The following is a 6,527-nucleotide window of genomic DNA, read 5'->3' as shown; positions in this document are numbered from 1 at the left end:
AAATTTATATTTGATAAATAAAAACTTTGAAAAAAAGAAAAGAAAGCCAATGCCTTGATACCAATTTGTGATGGTCAAGGATGCCAGTTTTTGGATTACTAAATGCCCATCACTGGTTCACTTTTCCCATTGAGTGACTCATTTTGGGCTATACAACTATAAATCAGGTGTATTATTGCATATTTTAATTTACTTTTTATTTTTTTAAAAAATGAAGTAACATACTTTTCATGATTACTTTTAAATTTTGATTAATTATACAAGGTTTTTGTTTATGGAAATGATGTAAAATATCCTTGATGAATCAATGTAATAAAATTTTAAAAAATGTAATCCCTTTAACCAGAGTACATGGGTTCTCTTGATATGGTGTCAGTGTTTGAGTAACAAGCAGAAAGAGAACCCTTCTAAAGAACAATATTTACTTAGAAATGAGCAGAGAGCATTGCAAAGCAGAACATGCATAGCATGAAAATCCTGGGTGTATTTGAAGGGGCAGGGTAAAGGGAAATTTAAGTCAAAATGAAGAGGATTGCATAAGTTATTTTGAAACAATAATGCTTGGCCGCAGGATTAGTAGCAGGAGTTACAAGGGTCAACGTCTTGGGTGGCAGCAATTTGTGCTGACTTTTGTGCAAGGTTGTGGTTGGGACTGAGTCCATGGTAATAGGTCTTTTTTTATAAAGATTTTATTTATTTATTTGAAAGTCAGAGTTACACAGAGAGAGGAGAGGTAGAGAGAGAAACAGAGAGAGAGAGAGGTCTTTCATCTGATGGTTCTCTCCCCAGTTGGCCACAACAAGTTGAGCCAATCAGAAGCCAGGAGCCAGGAGCTTCTTCCGGGTCTCCCATGCAGGTACAGGGGCCCAAGGACTTGGGCCATCTTCCACTGCTATCCCAGGCCATAGCAGAGAGCTGGATCGAAAGTGGAGCAGCCTGGTCTCGAACCGGCGCCCATATGGCATGCCGGCGCTTCAGGCCAGCCCATTAACCCATTGTGCCACAGCGCTGGCCCCGGTAATAGGTCTTGATAGCAAGTATATGCACATGAGATCTTCCCCTTAATAGCCTCTTGCCTTTATTGTATTTTATAGTATTTCTGTGAGCACTTGACACAGGAAATTCTACATTGATTCTGGCATCATTTGCAAGGGCAATGGTTTGAAGTTTCAGAAATACCACCTATGATCTAAGCTGCATTGGTAAATGTCACAGAATTCTAGGTTCACAGAGTGTTGAGCTAAAGTGCCTGGTTCCTGAGACAGCACCTAATGCTGGGCAGCACCCAACCTCTTAGCTCCTATTTTCCAGAAAGGATTCCCAAATATTACCCAGTGGATTATCAGATTGCTGGTCTCTTGTGCAGTGTCCTCCACCACAGTCTGCATCTCACTAATCCCATGAATAATAGTCAAAGCTGAGTGATGTGCCTAATAGGGAACAAGCTTGATGTTGTCTAATGCCTTATAGATGCTCTCCATAAAGCTCTTGGGTAAATTGACAGATTTAAAGAGTTTGGGGGTATTCATTTGGAGCCCCCAGAGGAAAGTCTTGTCCAACTGCTTAGGAGTTAAGACTAGTTTCTAGGGTTTTACTCTCCAGATCACATAGTTCTACTTGGGAAACCCCAGGAAGTCCCCTAGGCGAAAATCAATAATCCCAATCACTTCCAGTTAAACAGGAGACGCATCACTTAGGGTTACAGCGACACGGGGAAGTCACATGTGTTAAGCACAGTTGGATGTGGTGTGAGGCTGGTGTCCAGCCTCATGCATCACTAGTTCAGTCATTGTAACCCAGGGGCAGTATTGGCTGCCCCTTTTGGCAGAATTGGCTGGTGTCACTATGCAATGACTAAACATTGCATTGGGGGAATAATTCACCCTTACATTTTATATTTTGCTAAAACCGCACTGTACAATCTCCATAGACTGCTAGTGTGAGCTGTTTGCCAGATTGCAAAAGCCATCTGGCTGAGGCAAAAGGCAGGATGGTTATGTATTAACATGTGTATATGTGTGTACTGTGCTAAGGGATTGGAAATAGCCTTGTTGTCTCCATAGGGGGACCACCCATACTGTCCCATGTAGATAGCAATAAGGAACTCTTTATGACCTGTGTTTCTCCCCTGGGTAAAAATAAAGGAGGGGCCCCAGCCCAGGTCAGCCCATGTAGAGTCAGTCTTCTCTGGGGACTGGTTCTACTGCTGTCACAACATCCCCGCCCTCAGCACATAGCTTTCACTCCCTAGCCTGCCAATGTGATGGGAATGAATGCTAACAAGCATTTCCCTTTGAATTTGCGTCTCTGGAAGCTTCCTTCCAGCCAAAACCTACGGCCTTGAACTAGGATACATGGACTGCTGTTAGATTTTTAATTATGTACTTTAACTTCCAGTTGCCCAATTCTTCCTGATATCAGCATTGATCTGACATTGGCAAAGGCAGGCATGCCAAGAGACACTGGGAAAAAGAACACATCGCCCCAGGTACCCACCTCGATCTCTGTCTTTTCCTGATCCTTCAGCCCTGTCTCCTAATCCTGGGCCAAGGAATACACAATACAGGTGTGTACAAAATCCAGATGACAAGGCCCACAATAGAATGCCTCCTTGATGTGTGTTAAAGGAAGAGAATGGGATGCTGCCCACAAAATGTTAGAAGTCAGGAGCCTGAGGTGCTGACCTTGCCACTGTGTTATATTGAAAGATTTTAGGCAACTTCTATTCATCTCAAGGCCTTAGTTTCTTCTGGACACAAAGAAAGGAACTGGGTTAAGACTCACTGTTGGTCTACCTGGGCTGTCATAAAAAAAAAAAAATCACAAATCAGGTGGCCTGAATGGAAATTTCTTTTCTCATGGTCCTTGGAGCCTGAGAGTCTAACATGAAGGTTCTGACTGGATTCTCTCCTCCGAGGCCTTCCTCCTTGGCTGACAGAAGACTGCCCCTTGCTGCTTCTGCACAGGGTTATCTATCCTTCTGTGTCCGTGTGCCCTCCAGCCTCTCTGTGTCCAAATATCCCCTTCTGCTGAGGACACCTGTCAGACTGGCTTGGGGTTCTCCCTGATGGCCTCATTTCTTTTTTTAAAGATGTATTTATTCATTTATGGGAAAGAATTACAGAGAGAGAGAGAGAGAGAGATGAAAGAAATCTGCCATCAGCTGGTTCACTCCCCAGATGGCTGAAATGGCCATGACTGGGCCAGGCCAAAGTCAGAAACCAGGAACTTCATCCGGGTCTCCCATGTGGATTCAGGGGACCAAACTCTTGGGCCATCACTAAGCCTTTAGTGGGGAGCTGGATCAAAAGTGGAGCACCAGGACATGAAGCAATACCTATATGGGATGCCAGTGTCACGGGGGTTGGATTTACCCACTGCAATGCCAGCCCCCCGACAGGCTCATTTTAATGTCATCAGCCCTTTCAAGGCCTCATCTCCAAATACATTCGTGGTCTGAGGTCCTGGGTGTTCGGACTTCAACATATGAATTTTGGTTGAATACGGTTAAATAGACTAGATGGATCATTTGGCTAAGATGTCAAGAATTTTTGTCTTGCTTTGCATTTCCCAAGAAGCAGGCCTGAAACAAGGATTCATGTGCAAATACTGTATTTGGGAGGTGCAGAAAACAGTGACAGGAATGGGGGCATGGAATAGGGAAGGGAAAGCAGGCAACAGGGTCCATTATGAAGCCAGTGATACTCAGTGACCGGAGCTTAGACCTGGAAGGAAACTGAGGGGGAGAACTAAGCTTCAAAGCTCTACTACCAGAGGGGTGAGGTAGGTGGGGTGTATATGCACCCACTCCTTCCTGTCATTGATTGACAGCTACTCCAGGGATGGGAGAATTGTTGGATTCCTTAGACTTTCTGGCCTGCGTGCACTGCATGGTTTTTGTTGACTTCAGGAAAGCCCCTCAATGGAGAGGGTTTCCTGGAAATTGGCAGTCATCAGGGAGCACTGACATGGTGAGGCCCAAGGGGAATGTCCAGCTCCCCACAGACCCACAGACCCACTACACGATTCTGGTGCTGACTTCTGTGACAGGCGCTGTGCAAGGGAGGGTGCACACACACTCAGGGGAGGAAATAGAGACCCAAACGACAGTCACTTATGTCACTGATTAGGAAGTATTTGCAATCTGCTTGTATTTGTCAGGGTCTGGTTACCCAAAAATATACAGTGGTTCACACATATGGAAACTTATGTTTTTGCTCATTTCAAGCCCAGAATGTTGTAAATCAGAGAGCAGCTGTCATTTGAGACAGAATCAGGAAGCAAGCTCCTGCCACTTTGGAATTTCAAAATCCCCTACACCTCAAGCCTTTGTCTCCAGCTGGTTGTAGGGGAAAGGGTGAGCATGGAGAGGGCACAGCTGCCTCTTCACTGCACTGGCCTGGCGTTAGCCCTGCTTCCAACTCCACTGGCAGGAACCAACTTCATGACTTCAGCTGAATTACAGAGGATTAGGTCACATGATTGCTCACTGGGCAGTGCTTTCTCAGCAATCGGGTTTCACCAGGGAAGGGGCAGCACCAAGTCCAAGTAGTCACCACCACCAAATGCTTTTTACCACCCAATCACTGTCTCTGCCAAGAATCTTAGCACTTGTGCTGCTAGCTATGTGTCTCCCTCTGGATAGCTCCACTCAGAAGCCAGCTCCCCAGCCTGCATGGCAGCCTGCAGGACTCAGGAGGAATCCATAGACGACTTGGGCACTTTGAAGGGGTGGAGGTGGAGGAGATCCCAGAAGAAGGCGGTACATCAGATCACCCACAGGCCAATCAAGTGTGTGCCTAGGGTGCCAACAAAGGTCATTGTCTAAGATATGTTGACATCACAACAGTGGTTAAGAAAGAGGTAGAAGTTGGTGTTGTAGGGTGACAGGTAAAGCTGCTGCCTGTGACACTGACATTCCAAATGGGTACTAGTTCCTGTCCCAGCTGATCGAGATCCCTGCTAATGTGCCTGGAAAAGCAGTGGAAGATGGTCCAAGTGTTTGGGCCCCTGCTACCCACATGGGTGACCCAGATGAAGCTCCTAGTTCCTGGCTTTGGCCTAACCCAATCCTGGTTGTTGCAGCCATCTGGGGAACAAACCAGTGAATGGAAGATGTCTCTCTTAATTCTGGCTTTCAAATAAATAAACCTTTTTTGAAAAGAAAAGAAACAGACAGAGTATGGGCTGGAAGTCTTGCAGGTTTTCTCAGTTCTGCCTCTTACTTGATGCTATCTCGGGCAGGTCCTCAGCATCATGGGCCACTTGTCCCAATCTCACAGGGCTGTTTAGAACCCTGTGAGCTAGGCTAATCCTCTGCCTGTGGCACTGGCACACCGGGTTCTAGTCCCGGTCAGGGAACCGGATTCTGTTCCGGTTGCTCCTCTTCCAGGCCAGCTCTCTGCTGTGGCCCGGGAGTGCAGTGGAGGATGGCCCAGGTCCTTGGGCCCTGCACCCCACATGGGAGACCAGGATAAGTACCTGGCTCCTGGCTTCGGATCAGCGTGGTGTGCCAGCTGCATCGCAACGGCCGCAGCAGCCATTGGGGAGTGAACCAACAGCAAAAAGGAAGACCTTTCTCTCTGTCTCTCTCTCTCACTGTCCACTCTGCCTGTCAAAAAAAAACAAAAACAAAAACAAAAAAAAACCCTGGGAGTCTACGCACAAAACACTCAGGGCAGTGTTTGCTATACACCGAGCTGTCAGTAAGTACACGATAAATGAATGTGCCAAGGAATAAAAGCAGCAAAAGCAAATAAGTAAAACCACTCACAATATTACAGCCAGGAAATTGATGTTGTAATACCAATGAGATGTATAATATTCCAGAATTTTTCCTGTGCAAATACACAGATTATTGCCAAAATGGGATCACTTTACACAAAGTATTTATTTGTACTTAGATGCAAAATGTTTTTATTTTCAAAACTATAACTCATATACCATGGAATTATTTTTAAAAATGCACAATTCAGTGGTCCTTATTAGAACAACAAAGCTGTGCAAACATCACCTCCATCTAATCCCAGGATATTGACTTCAGCCCCAGAGAAACCTCATGCCCATTAGCAGTCTTGTCTCATCTGTCCTTCATTTGCCTCTTTGCCCCAGGTAATCACTAATTTACCATTTGCCTCTTTGGAGTTGTCTGTTAGGAAATTTCATACAAATACAATCACGTAGCCTTCCATGCCTGGTTTCATTCATTTAACATGATATTTTCAAGGTGCACCCACAATGGAGCATGCTTTTCTTATGCCTGAATGGTATTCCACTGTATTGGTGGAGCACATTAGATTTATCCACTCATCAGTTGATGGACATTTGGGTTGTTTCCATTTTTGTCTATTATGGATAATGCTGCTTTGTGCACAGTTTTTTTTAAATTGACAAGGCATTTATGTGTCATGTAATAACTGGATTTAAGCTTTCAAGGAATTGACAAGCTGTTTCCCAAAGCAGCCATAATAATTGTATACCCTATTTGCCTCTTCACTGTACATCGTGACCTTCTTTCCATGTCAATG

The sequence above is a fragment of the Oryctolagus cuniculus genome, chromosome 18 (genome assembly GCF_051225735.1).
Source record: "Oryctolagus cuniculus isolate XC-2025 breed Fujian yellow rabbit chromosome 18, ASM5122573v1, whole genome shotgun sequence".
In the NCBI taxonomy this organism is placed as follows: domain Eukaryota; kingdom Metazoa; phylum Chordata; class Mammalia; order Lagomorpha; family Leporidae; genus Oryctolagus; species Oryctolagus cuniculus.
Note: the sequence above shows the minus strand (reverse complement) of the source record.